Here is a 19859-nt window from a genome sequence, read left to right on the forward strand (position 1 = left end):
AACGAAACATTCCGCAGGAGTGTTGTACGAAATACGCATTGTTTTTATGAATAGTATACTTCGAGTTTTTAGAGGTTTACTGGATTTCTCATGTATCGCCATGCGTACCTACTCGTGCTGTTTACAATATGCACGCAGCTGGACAGAAGTTCGAAAATACATTGCTAAACTACAACGCGTCATGAGATTAGTTTTCCTACGTACCCACATACCTAAATCGTCAACAAAAACATAGCATTGTACCGTGTATCATGTTTCGTTTTATGTATGTATGCACAAGTCTGTGCACGTAGGCATACTTGCAAAAACAAAGAGAGACTTATAGGTAGTTGTTATACTATACTATCTCTTAACCTCGTTTGATCACTGTGGAGACAAACCATTGTGTGTACGAGTTTCATGGTTCATTAGTAAGATTGGTGTTAATCGTAAGTTAATGTTGAGTTTGTCTTTGAATGTTGACTTGACTGGTAATCTGCTACCTACGACGTATATGAATATAACTTTCGAATAGCTATTGTATAGTATTGAATAGTTATCAGTAATGGCTATTTAAAACCCGCCTTTTTCCGACTATATAGTACAACGATAAACAATCATCGGGGAAGACGGCTTACCAGATTTGTTACATACACTCTGCATATGCGGTATATTATATTATTGAACTCTTTCATAATCAGACGCTCAACTTATCGTAAGAAAGCCTAATTCAGCTTTGTTAACAATAATTATTAAACAAATTGGATCAGTTATGTGCAGTGCGTATTTGTTGAGCAGGGGTGCTGAAATACCGTATACTTTATTCAAAGCTGTACATATTGAATTTATATATACATTTGACTACAGGTAATATTTACATTTACCTACTCCAAACTTCCAAGGATCGTATATAATACCCGGAGATAATATATCTATACGAGGCCTTCCATGTCAAACCAAACGGTCGATTTCTCTACCCCTCATCGATCCCTTTGCCCCTTTACAAGCTGAAGTATGTATAAAAAGAATCAATCTTGAAGTTTTTAAGATTTTTTCAACGATGGCGTGACTATATTGTCACTTATTCGAAAAATGTAGTTTAGAGCAATTTTTTGCTTCGTCGATATGAAAAATCATAGAATCACTAACTTTCTATTTTTCGAAAAGGATTTAACGTAGAAACTTGGATTTGAAAAATTTGAAATGATTCATCGCTTAACGTCCTATTACGTCCTTAAACCGTGTGAAAGGGCAAGAAGAGAAAAATGTTTGCGAAAAATAGCATTTTTTTCCTCGATTTAATATCAAACGATCCCACATACATCCGCTTATTAACATTATAACTAACAATAAGAAACATGAATAATTGTCATTTTGTCGACTGTACACCGAAAGCATATGACTCATGAGTTCGTGATGAGTTACTAGGAATACCTACAATGTACGTTGTATTTTAATACTCTAAAATTTTGCGTTTTAATGTATCTGCATGCATGGGTATGCAATAGTATGCATATAAAATTTATACGTTGGATCGTAGGTGCATTTTTTTACATGCGTTTTACTCACTCACATTATTTTAGAAAGAAGAAAAACAAATGATGTGTAACATATGACGAGCGCGGTTTTGTAGTAAATGTTACCCGAATTGTGTTACCAATGTCTCCAATAAAGGTACAGATAATATAGGTATGTATAACTGGTGATTCTGACAGCAAAACCCGTCCTATTAAATATGTAATTGCGTATTGTGTGTAAGCATTATTGTACGAATGACCCAATCCTGCTTTCGTAACATGTAATTAAATCCATTAATTAATCGAAGAGAAAAGATGTTATAATATTAGATGTTTTGTTTCCTGCGTATCAATATAGGTATCAATATAGGTATGTATAACTTTGGTGATTCTGACAGCAAAACCCGTCTTATTGAATATGTAATTGCGTATTACGTGTAAGCATTATTGTATGAATGACCCAATCCTGCTTTTGTAACATTTAATTAATCGAAGAGAAAAGATGTTATAATATTAGATGTTTTGTTTCCTGCGTATCATTGATCAAACACAGAGGTTTCGATCCTTTCGCAGATACCGCGCTCTGCATTCTATTCATTCGAAATTCATGGTAATTGAAAGAACCAATCGTACCATTTTCACGCACTTAATTCTCATAATTGGTTATAACAGAGACTGTGCATGATTGAATGTGAAATTATACTTTGTTTGGCATAAAATAATAATTCTATGACGGGAGCATGTTCTGCACATTTTTTCATGCGAGTTTTCTGTACATGAAGCACACGTTTCCATGACGGTAGAATAAGTCTGCGAGTGCACATGCGCGTAAGTACAGAAAAGCCCACTTTTGACTCGTAAAAGTTGAAAGCGGTCTTTTCTGTATTGCACGCTTGTGCTGTCGCAAACTGATCTGACATTACGTGACACTAACCTCAATTTCGTGCTTCGTGAAAAAACGCGTAACATTCTCTTGTTATATAAAGAATCGTGTGGGACAAAGAGGCAAGGGTCTTTTCGCCTCGCGTGTTTGCAGTATTCGTCTTTGGCTCGCATGCGTGCCCACCTACGACTCATACTGAAAACTTGTGCTTTGCCCGAAAAGACCAAGTTTGCCCCCTTGTTACACAATATGCTATTTTTCCACACGTGCTTGAAACAGGCACTTTCTCTCGCATGAAAATCAGATGGAAAATTGCTCATTTCGAGCGCGAATTTAATTACTTCCCTAGGGAGATAACGTGTAATAAAATAAAAATGAATTATTTTGTTTATCAATCATTGTTCTTATGATTAATTCATATAAGTCGAATCAAATATGAAACTTAATTATTTTATTCTCCCCTACATGCACGAAAAAACGGCTATACATGCACTTGTTGAAAAAAGAACGATGTGCCACAGGGCGGGGGGACAATTATTACCTCGGGTAAAATTATGATGCACCCGACTCCGACTTGTGCGCCATTATCTCAACCCTCGGTAAAAATAGACACCCCCCCCCCCCCCCCCCCCTTGCACAATGTACCATTGTATATCAATTGTTCGACAAATACTTTTCCACCTCCGTGAACATTTACTGTGCAAAAACTATTTTTACGTGCTTAAGTATATTGTGAGAGAAGGAAAAACGGGTCCTACCATGTCTCACAACGTTAAATTAATTAAACGCAAGAAACCTTATTATTACTGAAGTACTGCTAATTACAATGAGATGGAAAAAACAAATATTCTTCGCATTGTAATCGTTTTACGGTTTACGTTATTGCGAGTTCTGCTTTTGTGTAATTATACGCGGTTATCAATATCGGTCTTTATATCCGTTGGAGTGAACACAGGCGAGTGTGTTATTTTTTCAAATCTGATCTAATCATTGCTGAATTTATTTTCACCCAAAGATGCTTTTCAATATTAATCTGTTGATCGAAGTAACCAATACTGTTATATATACTGTAGGGAAAGTGTTGTTTTGAAAACTCAGCAGCCAGAATCACGTGGTGATGTACACAGAGAATCTGTCTCAGTTTCACTAATTGAGTATATATAATTGAGTATATATACGCCTGCAGTGCTTTTGACGGTAAAATTTGACATGACTTCTTATAACAATAAACTACTGTTGTAACTATACACGTGGTTTAGATATACTATTTTTCGTTGTATTCCAGCGACAGAGTACCTAAAATTAAGTTCAATTTTGTTTATACGCAAACTTGGAGATAAATCATAGTGAAAACACATTCACGCCTTTTCTTCGAGACTCGATACTTCTGTAATAATCGTATAAACATATACTCATAGCTGATACGCAGTTTATGCGTACAAGTATCCATATCTAAAGTCGGAAGGAAAGAAGAAAAGAAAAGAAGCGATGAGTTTAGCTTTTATTGAATTAATGTACGCGTGTGCACAAATAATACAATGTACAATATAATGCGAACGAATCACACACTAGTATAATCATCGTCATCGGCTTTCGGATAAACTGCAGCACCGCGCGAAAAGACCATGGAGTGGTAAAAAACAGCCGGTATGTATGTCCCTCTGTACACGTTTATAGGTATTTTCAATGCATGCGCATTATATCTATCTACCTACACACAATTTATAATATAACACACACACATACACAGAATACGATTGTATATTATTCTCACCCGCGTCAAGGACTGCATTTGATCAGTAATACTCGTATAATGCGACCTAGCTATCGATATTACAAGCTTCTTAACTTTTTGTTTTCACTTTTTCATTTGTGATGCTGTGTGCGTGTGGTTTTTTTCTATTTCTTCTCCTGCCACGAACCCAGTACTAAATGTATCGACCGAAAGTCCAGGCTTTGCGTATACATATACGTACATAGCCTGTCCGATATGTACTTTAGGTCGGTGGTATGTACATATATATGTAACGCTATTTCTGACCTTATGTATATACTGTATAATTTTCAGTCTCGCCATAAAATTGACTTCTTTCTCATCCGTGTCTATATAATATTGATTTGCAAATAAGTGAACGAGAAAACTGTGGGCAGAGATATGTACGCAAATTCCAGTATTAGGACACGCGTTCGATGACGTCAGTCTCAAAAATTGAACGAAAAAAAAAAATTTCTCACGTGCTGTCTTGTACAAGAGTCCTTGGAAAATAGAATTTTTTTTAACAATATTCTGAAAACAATAATATAACGAAAGAAATGAACAATAGAAAATATATATTTTTATTTTCGTTGTTATATATTGTTTTCTTTTTCCTCACTTTGTTGTCGATGTCTGTTGATATGACAATTTCAAGCAAAATTTCACAGCAACCACGTTACGATATGTAGGTTACTTCACGATAAATGAATCGGTATTGTACGTTATTCAAAAAATCCAACTGTTGCACAGCAATCAGAATAAGAATGAAATGAGAAATTTAAAAATGAAATATCTATTAGAGTGTCCGTTTTTTGGTAATTTCGGAATTTTAAATTTTTTCAATTGCAACCCGAAAATATGTTTGTATTATAGAAAAAAATCCTCTGTAAATATACGTGCCGGGAGGCAATTTAAATTTTAAATGTAAAATGCATTGAAATTTTCGATGTTTCTTCATTATTTTTTTTCTTCATAAACGAAAATGGACTCGAAACAATTCATTCGATGCTTGGGAACAATGTTTTTTACTTCCAACTAAATATACAAAATAATTTGAGATGGCGCACGTATTCAGTAAATAACGACACTCAATAAAAACCGTAAAAATTATGGTTTTGCGAAATATAAGAGTTTTGAGATTCAGTATATTATAATATTTTGGTTTCTACGTTAAGTTGAAAGTATAATCACTGTTCTCAAGCATCAAATTGCTTGCTTCGGTAGATTTTAGTTTATGAAAAAAAATATTATGAAACATTAAAAATTGCCCCCTGGCACGTGTTCTGAAATTTTTTTTGCACAATATAAACTAATTTTTTGACTGCAATCGAAAAAATCCCGAAATAACCAAATGACCCATTTATATGGATACAATTTCAAATTTCGTACATTAGAAGTGTATGATAGTTTTTTTTCCGTCTATTCCTTTTTGAAAGTATACCTATATATTTCGTACATAGGATCTCTGTACTTGTACTCGGAACAGCTTGCACTTCGCGTGCTCCGCAAAGCGTGCAACGTGGTTTCGATTGTGAGTTTTTGTTAGACGTCGCGACTATGTGTATGAGCTATTCGGTATATACGATTATAGTATAGCCGTATAGTTGACTATCATACCTAGGTATCATTTCTGCACATTTGTGTGATATACCAGACCCGTATACAAGTTTAATATATATACACATATAATGCATGTATAATTCGCATATAAGTATGCATAAATTATTCCATTAGACGGCATTGGAAAGGTCTATTTTCAGGGCAATGGTACGAAGGCAATGGCCCAATTGACATCCAGGGACGTAGAGAGCTAAGGTCGCCCCCATCCCAAACTCAATCTCAAGGACCCAGAGTTCATTCACTCTAAAACCGCCTATACACGTCGTTATGTACGCACGTATGATGTGTGGATTTTTTTATTTTTTTTATACACTGTTTTGTTTTTAATTTTTATACAGACCTTCGATAAGATTTTATCGCGTCAAATCTCTACAATAAATGTCGTTCGAGCTTATAGGAACGGTTTTTATACATATGATGTATTTCGTATATGTTATTCGTTTAGTCACGTAGTAACAAGAAACAGATTCGAATAAGTGAAACCATACCGAGTATTTCGGATTTTAACTTCTATAGGTAGAACTTACTTATCGAAGTATACATTTGAGAACAATTTTAAACACGTGGTTTGTTGTGTTCTCTATTTATAGATTGACGAAATGCAGAAGGTGGAAGAAAAGTGCAGCAATTCTTTCTCCAAAAAAATTTCGCTCGTAAATATATGCATTGCTAATCGCAAGTAGTTTTGGTTTAAACGCGAGTCAATTGTTCGACGAAGGCCTCTCACCTCTATATGTATGTAAATACATACCTAGTGACGCAATAGAAAGTAGTACTGCAAGGTTATTTGTATGTATAAAATGTATGATATAGCGTATGGAATATACTGTAATATTATTTTATAGGTATAGCGATTTTATAAGCTAGCCTATTGCTTTACACGGTATCAAATGGGCGCTGATAAAATACAGATTTTTATTTCCTCTGAATTTCGACGATAATACTTGTAATATAATACTTGCATCGGAATTTCACTTTCTCATATTATGCTCGTCGTTTTACAAGCGAGTTCTACATTTCTCATCAATCTTCTTCCGTGCAGTTTTCGAACCTGGCGATGGCCGCGAATTGACGTAGATCAAAATTAAATTTTTTCTTTTTATATCTTCTTTTCTTTTCTTCGCAACCTTCACGAACCTTATCCGTGAGAGCCGGGAATTTCTGACTGCGTAATACGCGCGTATAATGTATATAAGTACTTGTTTATATGAATCGTCCGCTCGTTCATATCTTTTGTACTCTGTCCGCATGTGTGACCATTTCAAAATGTCAACTTAAGGTTGAGAAAAATTAAGCTGCAGGTTTCAACTGGAAACTGCATTTTGTTTTAATATTTTTTTTTCCGATTTTGACGCGACCGTGAGAAAAAATGACGAAAGAACATCGCACGACGGCAATTTAAAAACATAGGTATCATCATAGTTATAAGGTATTCGATGTAGCTTCGAAATATTTATACATCCTATATATACGTATAAAAGTTAATTATTATACGGAGTTGAAAAAAAATACGATGCCTTTCATTCGATCACTCATACTTTCGGACAAATTCTTTTTCTCGTTTGATCGTATTTTTTTTTCTTGTTTATTAACCATCAGTTTCTCTGTTCTCAGAGAAAAAGGGGAGTTATTGTAATCGCCCCGAAAGGAAAACCTTAGTTTTTACTAGACCACCATATTTTGAAGTTTAGAGAATCACCTCCAATCATTTTCAGATGGGAAAATCCATATTGACCGCGTACGTATAATAAACATGATCGTTTAAATCAGATTATCCTCAAGTTCATTTTTACTTTCTCCATATTACAGCCTGCAGAAAAGATTGACCATTTTTTCTTCGTTTTACCTTTTACCGACACCTCTCGCAGTGCCGTCTCTGATCATCAGGCTTATACGCAGGCAGTATAATAAATGATTTTATATTTCCGTTTACCTTTCCTCTCGCAACTGATTCGGAATCCGAATATACAGTCTCATGTTACACATTTATCAGCTATAATACCACATATAATTCTGTGATATTTTCACCCTATGTGCAACCCTTGAGGGGCAAAAAGTAGCCGCAAAGTAAAATATAATTTCACGTTATATACTCAGTTTAACCGTGTAACCGAATGACAAAGCTGGAATAAGACCCCCGCGTGCATACATAAGAACAAGAGGTTTTGTAGTATAGGCTAACCTGGGAACAGCCATTCTAACTGTAGTAACCGCGGTGTGGCTACTTTCCCTTTATATACAATTAACAGTGCATTGGCCAAAGGAATAGTTTCGTGATATTTTGGCGTTCAGAAACGACGAGATGCAGGACCAGCTTATACCTTACATTAACCTTACAGAAAACAGGTCACTTATTCAGATCATTATTTGACTCGTATTTTATCCATATCCCTGCTCAATATTCTTCTTTTCTTTGTCGTATATTTCCGCGCGACGTAATTGGTTACGTGCAAAATGTTGTATATTTTTTTGAGTGAATAATATATGCATATATGTACATCGTATGTATCATCAGGTTGTAGGTCAATAGATAATCGAGGTGCTCCGCATGGGTATAAATATTGATTTACATATATAGTTACAAGAGGTTCACGACGTTACTGTACCACACCTCGAGGATCATTTTATGTGTGCAATTTATACATAGAACCTACATCATATAAACCCAATAACGCACTGACAAAAATTCCGTTTTTTGTATGTTGTAAATTACTAGAAAATTTTATAATTAAATTAGGTAACGTTACAATAACGGATTGAATATTTTTGGCATGACAAGAAAATGTGATACAAGTGACTATTGTGATTATAGTTGTCAGTGTTAAACTTTCTGGTTATTGCAATATTTCAGACCGTTTGTTCAGTCAAATAAGGCGTTAGTATCAATCTATCGGTGTCGGTCAATACCAAATTAATGCAATAGTTAAGAAAAAATGTAGCACGAGTTACCATAATGCAGAAGAATAGTAACTTAAGAAAAAATAGAAAAACTTATTTTCATTTTGTACCCAAAATGGTATATTTCGTTTATGGTAAAAAATGAAAATAGCTGAGGCCTGTGCAGCAGCCGCAATTAGAAATTTCTCTCGTCACGCGCGTATCCTGAATCCATTATACCCGGTCTGCCATGAGTCCATGGAGCAGCAGGTCACCGAAACTATACCTCTTGTGTAGCGACAGTGCGCGTCGCTACCGCCAGACGACGACTCTCGCCGATAGGCAGAGGCATAAGTATGCATTATATACATTGTACATACGTAGAATGATACGAGAGGAGAGTGGAGGAGCGTTCGAGCGATTAACGTAGTGGAAGTCGCTTTTCTGTTTGTTGAAAAGAAAATTAGAAGAAAAATGAGTAAACGGAAAGAAGAATGAAACAGTGTTCTGATTGTACGTATCTATAAGGTGCAAGAATTAGGTAACTCGTTGATTTCCCTTTTAATTTAATCGAAAGTAGGTTTCTGGGTCACGACGCTGTAAAATACAACACAACGCCGTCTTGCCATTTGTGTGCGTCTGTGTGTGTGTCGCTATATTATTCTACAGCTGTCCCGTATGGACACTAGGTATCACCTGCAATGTCTATAATCTTTAATTTTTTTCTTATACTTCTTACGTACGCTCGGTTTGCTTTACGATATTGAACGCCTAGCACCTGCCACTTGTCGATTCGGTTTCATATTCACTACTGCAGTACGCAGCCAATCCTAGTGATACCCCATTTTTGCCATGTCTGTCATACATCCTGAACCCGTTAACACTCCGTGATCGCCCGGGGTCGATAGGACCCCAGAAACTAATCTATTTCTTACGGGAAGGATTAACCATGTCGTCGTCCAATATTACAGAAGGTGATTTCACATTTTGAAAAAGGCACGATAGAAGTGACATAACAAGGAGAAAGGATATTTGAATTATCGAGTATTGAATGACTCGTGTAACAAGTTTCGTATTTTGAGAAAGCGTTTTTTTCTTGGAAGTCATTTTGATAAAAAATATAATAATAACGATCGTAATGAATAAGAAATTCTTGAGACGCAAAATCACCCTCAGATTCTCCTTACTGAGAGATATCTTGCATTATCTGCAAGACGATTTGCCACTCATTATGATAACACAGCCATTGTGTAAAATTATGTGGTAATTTATAAAAATATATTTGATGTTTCGTCTCGAATTTTTGTTCTTACGGGCTAGGTTTTACGTTCGGCATCCCCTTCGGTTGTATAAGTTCAGAATCGTTCGATTATCGATTCTTTGTTTCGTGTCGTTTAAAGTCGTAGAAAGAAATTTGCGTTTATATTTTTACCGCTAGATTTCCGGTTCAACGTTTGCGCTGCTGATATACTCGATGAACAATATTCCGCGAATTTAAACTCCTCGATTTATCTTGATCGTGGGCGTTCGATGGCCTGGCATGTACTCGTATAATTATATTCCGATACAATATATTTACATCGCGTTCGGAATCCGCATGCTGTGGAATGTTTTTCTTCCATGCCGAAATAAGATGTATCCATCTATCCTAATGTATACGTATAAAGTGGGTACACAGAATCAGGCGCGCTGTTATATTGCGGCATATAATTATCATCATCGTTATTACGATCTTGTAAATCTCCATGTTTGAATTTACTTATCACTAATTATTATTATCGGCGCACACATACATATATTTTATATGCATTATTCAAACTGTCGTTGATAAACTCTTACACACTGACTTCAACCTGCAATTTTGTGTAAAAATCATAGCCACCGCAACCGTGATCATTCATAAAATCAGGTATAAATTATATACCCGTTGGTCAGGTTGATACCAATTCTTCGAGTCTGCATTCGCACTCTCCACACGGTTCCTCCTAAATGCTTGGTGATAAAAATCCCTCCAGGTAGTTAGTAATGTGCGAATAAAGAAAGTGTTAGGATAATTTTTGAACCATTCATCAGCTATCATTTCCGTCGATGTATGTAATACGAAGGCTTCCTGGTATGAGTGAATTATAACTACATACGTACATACATGCATTTGTACCGTTTATATGGAGCAATGCAAAATTCGGCACGTGACGAAATGCTATATCTATTATATATATTCACATTCTCTGCAGGTGACATCGGTTATCGTTACATACATATATTATAATAGGTATTTATAATAGATGTGGGATAGAAATCGTTGTATCCTACTGCAATTCTTACAACGTACTGCAGTAATATCACAGTGTAGGTATATATTCGATACACACATATATATATTACGAGTACATTGGCTGATGTGCAGAGCCTCGACACAGACCTCGAGCCGTGCTTTGTTCGACGGCACGTTGGGCTTCGATCCGAGGTTGTGTAAGTCGATAAACGTTGATGCGCGTAGGTGGTGTATCATACATTTACACACTAAAATCGACCGGCAGTGCATAGCGAGCGAGCGATGTGTGTGTGATATTACGTGTATGCATGCACGCGGCGAGTGCAGTATTGCAAATATACATGCATATTTGGACTTTTGAGCTTCGAGATGCCAAGGTCGATACAATATCAGCACCGCGCTTATCGTGCAGTGCCAGCCATCCGAAATTCGTAATATAGGTAAATAGTTGGAGACAGATAGTACGTTGAGGAAGAAAGGCTAAGGCCTACCAGAAATAAGAAACTGTATGCCGTATAACGCAAGCACGTCGTGTTTCTTATTGGTGGTCATACACACGCGTATCTACGTACGTGTAAGTATACACGTCACTGCAGTGTGCATTGTAGGCGCCGCTGCGGTCGTCGGCACAAAATCGTTCGAAAAGTTGTGAGATTTCTCCGGACGAACCGATAGAATATAGACGGTATATTAGACGCGCAGTTGTAGAGGCAGGCAGGTCGGTAGTCAGGTAAGTAAGCGGTAGGTGTGTATATACCTAGATTCTAGATTCTTGAGAAACACTGTATGGGGCTTGTGCGCGGTCAGAGAAGAGAGTCGGGCCTGGGTTTGTAATACCTATAGATCTGTATCTATGTGTGGTTTTCGTCGTCGCGTGTCGGTAACACAACGCCATACTGACAATGAGATTCTTCGTGATGATGCGACGATCATCGGCGTGTCGCGAATCACGATGACGATCATGACGCCTCGACGTTTTCGAGGAGCCGTACAAGTATCGAGAGACTATTTGACGAATATAAAATGCGTGCTACATATTATACTGCTTTAATATCTTTCCGCGACTGATTCCTTCGGCTCGTAACAATGCCGTGAGCGCCCGCGGAGAGAGACTCGAACTGTATTTAACAGCATTATATATTTTGCAAACAATGCCAACGCTTGCGTGCACTTCTCCCCCTCTCTTGCAGTGTCATTATGTATAATCATATCGCACGTACAAACTTAGGGAGGATAGCATATGTTCCGTGGTTTTACCCTAATACACATTAACGCGCGATATACCGAGAGGTTCTCTTCAACTCGTCTAGTCTATAGACGTAACCAACTTGGTGAAAATGTTACCAGATTGGTAGGCAGAGTGATCTGGCGATTATTAATAGGCGAGAGGTTATCGTTGACTGCCACTTGTCAACAGGTCGATTCTAGGGAATTTGTTCTTGTCGGCGAAGGTTTCCTTCCGAATGTTTCATTCAGGATGTCAACCATTCAAAATTATACTAGTTGAATCGGGCGCGCTGTGAGCGAGTCTTTTCAAGAGATGATGAGTAAGAATTCTCGACCTCGTATGTAATATATTATGTTATTGGTGATCGGTCAATTAAGAAAACGTAATTTTAGTTAACGTTTTCAAGAGAACCTCTTTTCAAGAGAACCTCTCGGTGGAATATAACTATGCCGATCAGGTGCTTAGAGCATATACCACTTTTCCAACTATATTACATGTACCTATAATAATTCACCAAGATTTAGCCACAATATGTCTGATATAGGTACAATATCTATACGTATAGGGATACTCCGAATGGCGCCGGACGAACAAACTGCCATGCACGCGGAGAAAAAAGGCACAGGACCTTTGCTCGTTTGTTAGGTATACCCTCGAACGCTCTGAAATATCCACCTACCTACCTACCTACCTACCTACCTACCAACCAACCAACCTGACTACACGTGCACTGACTTCATTGAGTTCGTTTTTGCGTGAGCACTGCAAGCTACGCAGGCAGGCAAGCAAGAGATTCGAAGAGCAGCCTGCAATTCTGACGTTTGAAAATAAGATGGGTCTTATTGCTGGTGTAATGCGCGGGTCGAGTGACCCCTCAATCGGCGTACCGTCAAACTCTCGTGCTCCGATCTTAACGCGATGTGTGCACACGTGTTACGTACCGTATACCTACATTATACAAGTAGACATGTATATATTATTCCTGCAGTGTACACAATACGTGTGTGTATATATATACATACATATATGCATGCATACATACATACATACATATATATATATATATATATATATATGGGTGGCGGACTGAGCGAGGTGCGCATGACACACGGCCATCTGATTTTCGTCTGCCGTGAACTCCGCAATACACACCTCTACCTCTGTACGCACACCTATGCATGCCTACACAAGCACACGCGTTCTCTGCTCACTTCACGCTGTTTCGCTCCCGCTGTCTAGCCGTGCGCCGACGTACGCCATCGGCGCGCTTCCCCTTCGCTCCTCAGCCCCCTACCACTATTTCCCCGACGACGACGACGCTATCGTAGATTGCTTATGCCTAATACTATGCGCGCCGCGGCGCGTACACATGTATACAGATGCAGTTTGTGGGCTACGTTTGCGTGTATACATGCACGCGTGGGTCTGTGTATACGTTGTATTATAGTCTGTCTGACTCTGTACGCGAGAGAGGCGGAGAGGGAGAAGGCAGACGTTTTGTATACCAAACTCTGTGTGTATGGACTGTAGTAGATACCTACTATACCATACCCCGAACGCTTTACAAGCTTAATATGTGCGATGGGATTTTAAGTATTGAGAGATACCGAGTTCCGGGTTTTCAGATTTGATGGTCTGTTTTTTTTCTTTTTTTCTTCATCATAGATATCGGACACTCTGTGTAACCGAATATGTCTTAGCTTAATCCCGTTTATAATACCGGATTGACGATATTCCGTACAAAAACTAGAGAAAGAATAACAAAACGTAAAAGTAGTATTTTCCACGGTAATTTTCATCACTTTAGAAACCAATTCAATTACTCTGAAACTACCATGTTAAGTGTGATGAAAATCTTTTGTCGTTAATACTTTCTTCTTTTCTTAAAACTGATTGCTATTGCATTATTTTATTACTGGGTATTAAATGTAAGGTCGTTGACATTTGAGATGCTTTCATCGAGTCGTTTTCGAAAATCATCGCGCGAGTTTGTCAGGACGGACAGACTGGCAATTTTCTAAAAACCCGTTTTTCGGATAGTATCATAGAGATCAGATGACTTAAAGGTTCATTGAAATTAGAAAAGGTAATTTCCGATTGAAATCAATAATTTTCTTAAATCACCCTAGGCGATGAAGAGAGAAAACAAGCTTCTCTTCTTACATCTATAGATATAACTTATACGACGTCAAACAGCACGTGAATGTATTAGTTAAATCAAGTACTGTGCTTAGTCGGTGAAATAATGAATTTTAATTTTCCTCAATTCAATACAATGGGTTATCTTATGATTATTTTAATTTTCTGCTTCCAGTGTTAATTAAGTAAACTGAAATTTACCTCCATGCATATGCGGATGAAAAAATAACAGCTGATTGATTTGGAAAAAGAAATAGATGAAAAATAATTTCAAGCGTTAAAGAAACGGAAATTATCCCCAGTACAATTAATTGTTTTACGAATCGAATAAGCCATGTAGTTTAATTGATTAGGAATCTTCATTGATCCTAATGAGGTTTATATTATACGCGTACGACAAATTCAACCAGGTCAAGTGTCAACACCTGTGATAATTGAGAGTCGTAGGTATTCAAATGAAACGAATTTTTTAAACTTGAATTACACACAGTTTTGCGACATCCTTCTTTCTGCTCAAACTGCACTTTAATTTTCCAACTCGAATATGCAGACGGTGGATTTTTCTTCACGATCAGTCATGTGTCTGAAAAAATGTCTTTCATTTCATTCGTTATCAATATTCCCATCGACGTTGTTACATTCGTTTTATCCAAATGAATAACTAAACGGCAAGGTTCTATCCGCGTCATTCTCCGGTGGCTCGTGTGTCACGTGCCCCTGGCCACTCGTCGTCCCTGACGTCCCTGCCGTTGCCGTTGCTGTTGCTGTTGCTGTTGCTGTTGCTGTACACTCGCAACACGTAGGTATGATTTAGTCACCGAGGTCGAGTTGTCCGTTAGTTTGTAAGTCTTGTCCGTTCGTTCTTCGGGTGCCCAGCTGAGGTACGGTAATTGTACGTAAGTAGGTACCTACCGTTGTTATAATCTCGATGCAGTCGAACGAACAAAACTCGACGAGATTTTAATTTTATAATTCCTCCTTTAACGCAGAGAAGCAACAGAGATTGCACGCTATTATCTGTCCACATATGCCGATATCCGATATAAATATCGAATGTTGACCAGTTACATTATTACCGATGTCACTCTAATTTATTTTTACTATCATCATCGTTATAGGGGATAAAATTTCAAGTAATGATAAATTTTCATCATTGTTGTATCGTAATTGTGTAGGGATTTATTTGCATACAATGGAAAATACTCAGTCGTTCTTACCCTTCTACTTGGCACGATGTCTGTGCAAATCCATTCTGGCCAAATTGTTTGGGTATTCAAGCGAAAGGTTATATCGTGCAGAGGCTGTATACCTTAAATACTTCTACCTCGATTGAGCTGAAGAATAATATCATTGGTTTGACTGATTTGTGTAAATTCGCCGAATCATCGTAATGACTAGCTTTCGTAATCTGACGTTGTTGGAACGAAAACGAAACGAAAACACATAGCAGGAAATTATACTTTCGATACGCGGCCAGTATACACGGGCTTGCGATTTCAAAGTTGAACCTGTGAGATGCATCGTATTAACATTAGACGAGAAAAAAAAACAGTCGTTGCCAATAATACGCGGATGATAATTTTACATACATATACATCCATACATACATAATTTATACCGCTTCAGATTACATGTAATATACGTATAGATTACAAAGTAAAGTAACGATTACAACAACGATGTTCGATAGTGAGACTATAGGTATAATTCATTATAAATTCATGACTATCCTTTGATTTGTGCAACACATTAATTAATCATATCGTTTATCGTGAATTTTATTAAAAATCGTATGTCTGCGCGTATACATGAGAGTATATATGTATGGGAGCGGAAACTATGTAGTTTTCACGATATTATTTTCTCCTGCGTAACGGAACTTCGTAACCATGCAAACTGTACGTAGTGCTGTATGTACTGTAGGTACCTACAGTTCGGAGAAGGACAACCATTGGCCGTAGCCAACTCTCCGCATACATATACCTGCTCGAAAACGTAATAATGTACGTATACAAGCTAGTTGCGGATCTCTTTCCGTGTAGTAGTACACGTTCATGTATGAATTGTACGTGTATTAAGTCTCGCCTCGGACTCGCGCAAGGCGGCGCTGATATCCCTTATACGTCGCACAGATTGCACGCAATATACTCAATGTTAAACATCCTAGGTATGGTGTATGCATTTGTATTTCACCCATATTATACGGTCGGATTGTGTACACGCGTCTTACAATTAGAATCCAAATTAGGAAGGAACACGAATAAAAATAGTCCATCTTCTTTTCTTCTCGTCCATTATACCGGATACCACCGTTACTTCTCCTCTCGGTCTAACTGTGAAAAAAAAATGTTCTCTCTTTCTTCAACCCTTGATCCATGCAATCATTGTTGAAAAGATTACTGATTCGAACAAATTTCATATGTACTGTAATTGCTGTTTTTCATATTTATCGAAGTAGTCGATTTATTTTTTTTTTTTTTTTTTTAAAAATTCATCCCCTCTTGTTACCACAAGGTGAAACACTCCCTGTAAAAATAATACAAGTACTTTTTTTTATGTAATACAAAATTCTCGAAATCAAACTGTACGATTATACTATATTCATTCGTATGATGTTAACAGCGATTCAAGCGTTGTACGAATGCACTCGTGATTATAACACGTAAAATAATACATAATCGTGGTAAATATCGAAGGCGTTGCAGTACTAGCCAGCCAGTCAACCAGCCAGCCATCCGGTCGCCGGTTGTCCAGGTACGATCAGGGGTTGAGAAGCAGGGATCGTTTTGTGTGTGTGTGTGTGTGTGTGTGTGTGTGTGTGTGTGTGTGTGTGTGTGTGTGCGCGCGCGCGCGCGCGCGCGCGTTTGTGTGTGTGTGTGTAATGCATATACCGATATGCAACCATAGTGTAAAGTACACGCGCACACAAAAGTACGTCCAGTGTGCAACGAAGGCATAAGAAAGGAACCAGCTGTTTCCTGCAGTGACGTCATACAGGTGCCGAACGGGAGACAGGTGGACAAAGCTCTCGTGCTCTCTCACTCTCGAGGCCCTCGCCTCCACTCTCGATGTGGTTTTTTTCAACTTTCCTTTTTTTTAGACTTGTTCTTCTTTCCCATCTATTAGTACATGCGATCTAGTACTCTCTGATAATCGCCTAAATCGATTTCTATGCTCTTCGACAAAGTGTAATTAGCGGGTTTCATTGTACAAGATGCCCGGACAATTCATGAAACTTGAACGAAAAAGGGATTTAAATTTTCGAAAGAAAATATTAATTCACCTATAAATAAATTTTTCTCGATGCAGTCTTGATGGTATCTTTTTATTCAGTTATTCAATCATTCTTCGTCATATTTCTGAGTACATCACATACATTTAAGCATATTGCGTGTACAGCTAAAATTGAATTTTATTCGCACTTTGAGAAGGGATTTTTTTGATTTGGCCAAGATATGGCAGTGGAAATGTTTTTTTTTCTCCCTTTATTCGGTGAAATATTGTTCGATTTAACGAAAAATGTCATCGGAACAACAATTTATCTTTATTAGTATGGAGTGAAATCACGATAATTTGAATTGGAAAACACTTCTTTCGGCACATTTGATCGCTGTCCGTACATGTTTGGTGAAATCGAAAGAGAAAAAAGTCTTTGTTCGTACGTATGCCCTTAAGAATCGTGCAACGTGTTACAATACCTTGGTACAGAATGCACCTACAACAATAAATATGCAAACACACGCTTGATTGCGAAAAAATATATTTATTTATTTTTTATCGCCATCTGTGAGAGAAAGAGAGAGTCCATAGTGTGTCGAGACCGTTGGGTGATTTAAGCGGCATCGATTTACCACGTACGGGGCGGATTCTATGTAGAGTCTAATATTGCCTGTATCTATATAATATAACGTATAGTATAGATGTAGGGCGGAGAGCACAGAACGGCTCGAAAAATATCGCCTCCACATTAGTAGATACGTATAAAGAACGATAGGCAAAGTAGGTGTACGCATACATACAGACACGTCGAATGGCGGGGAAAAACTTTGCCAATGATTTATCGGACTGATATATATTCTATAGATATAAAGCATGCTCTTGTCATTGGACATGTATGTATGTTGGTCATGATTGTATAATATACAAGGTATTCAAAGCAGAGTAGTACGGATCGGTGACACGTTGTCTGTGTGACTTCATTCTAATCAGAGATCGTCTTGATTGGAGGATACGTCGGGTTGGCAGGCAGTTGCAATCACTTACGTAAGACTTTAATGTGCTTAAATCAACCCGCGCTTTTTCTTCGGCCACGTTTTTTTTCCTCCTGTTACAATAGATAATACCTGCAAGATTTGCTGGTTATCGGTTTGTATCGTAAGCCCCCGTAACGTAATCATAGTTTTACAGCCGGATGTATGTAGTTAAACAGTCCGATAAAAATATGTACCAATTCGCTTTTATTTGTACACAAGTGTGACAACATGTGACGGAATGCTAAAGAAGCATCCAGAGTGATCCAAAAATCTGTTGCTTTTCTTGTTTTCTCCCGTCGATCAAGGAAACAATAACAAGTCTCATATAAGGAACCTGGCTTGTACAGATTTTCATAATCTATATAATACCTGAATGTTACACAAAAAAAATCTGCATTTTTATAAGTCTGACAATGAACCGTGCGAAGGATCATAAATGCCAACTCGGATTCAAACTGATTTTATGATCTGCCCGCCGCAGTTTGACCCCTTGAGTCATCGTGGTATAGTATGTATTCTTACCACCTATTTTATATCCATCCTTTGTATATTTAGACAACTTTTCAACATATTTCTTTGCAGTTTATTGCTATTTCTGATGGTATACTAATAGGTTTTCAATACTAGAGAGTAATTATTGCGCTGTAATATAAATTATTATTGATAGAAACGAATTGACTGAAAAAATGTTGAAAATTGAAGGTATAACACATTTCGGACAAAGTTACCCTTCTACACATATACATGTTTTACACAAATTATAAGTTTTTGGGGTCGCTGATTACGACTCTGAAATCAGATTTAAAATCACTCGAAATCAGTTAGAATCATTGCAATCGCGTGTCACCCAATCTACAAGTGAATACCTCCTCGTTTTATACCGTGCAACGACCAATTTGAACTACGATATGTATTTTACAGTTTGAAAACTGATACGCCTACAAGCATATTCGGCTCTGCGGAGACGACGGCGGGTGAGAAAGGAGGATGGAGGGTGGCGGTGGAATAAGATTTGAAAGGAAAGCACGACTCGTCGGGCACACGCAACGCAACGCGTGTACAATACGCCGAGCACGTTGAACACGTTGTTGGAGGGCACACGCGAGCGCACGCATTATCGCTGTTATTAAGCTTCAGCATTGTTGCCCCAGCTTACTAAACAAGCGGGTGTAGTTATGTGCACAGGTATACGGTAGGTCGATCTTCGTGCCAAGAGGGACTCCTCCGCCCTGGTGACCGTGACACTAAATAATCATAAAATAAAACAATTTTAGAAAGGCCTGCTCATATGAAGGTACAGCATCTACGATTGGTGTATACACAAGTGCTGTG

General features: G+C 37.7%; 2 protein-coding genes across 6 annotated transcripts in view; both read left to right on the top strand.

Annotated features, from left to right (window-relative positions):
- Positions 1-19859, top strand: part of LOC124307408 (fasciculation and elongation protein zeta-2-like) — a 396278-nt gene that overhangs the window by 215089 nt on the left and 161330 nt on the right. The gene's annotated exons all lie outside the window — the stretch shown is intronic.
- The window catches only part of LOC124307367 (uncharacterized), a 50532-nt gene that overhangs the window by 1672 nt on the left and 29001 nt on the right, over positions 1-19859 (top strand). The gene's annotated exons all lie outside the window — the stretch shown is intronic.

This window comes from Neodiprion virginianus, chromosome 6 (genome assembly GCF_021901495.1).
Source record: "Neodiprion virginianus isolate iyNeoVirg1 chromosome 6, iyNeoVirg1.1, whole genome shotgun sequence".
NCBI classification, from domain to species: Eukaryota; Metazoa; Arthropoda; class Insecta; order Hymenoptera; family Diprionidae; genus Neodiprion; species Neodiprion virginianus.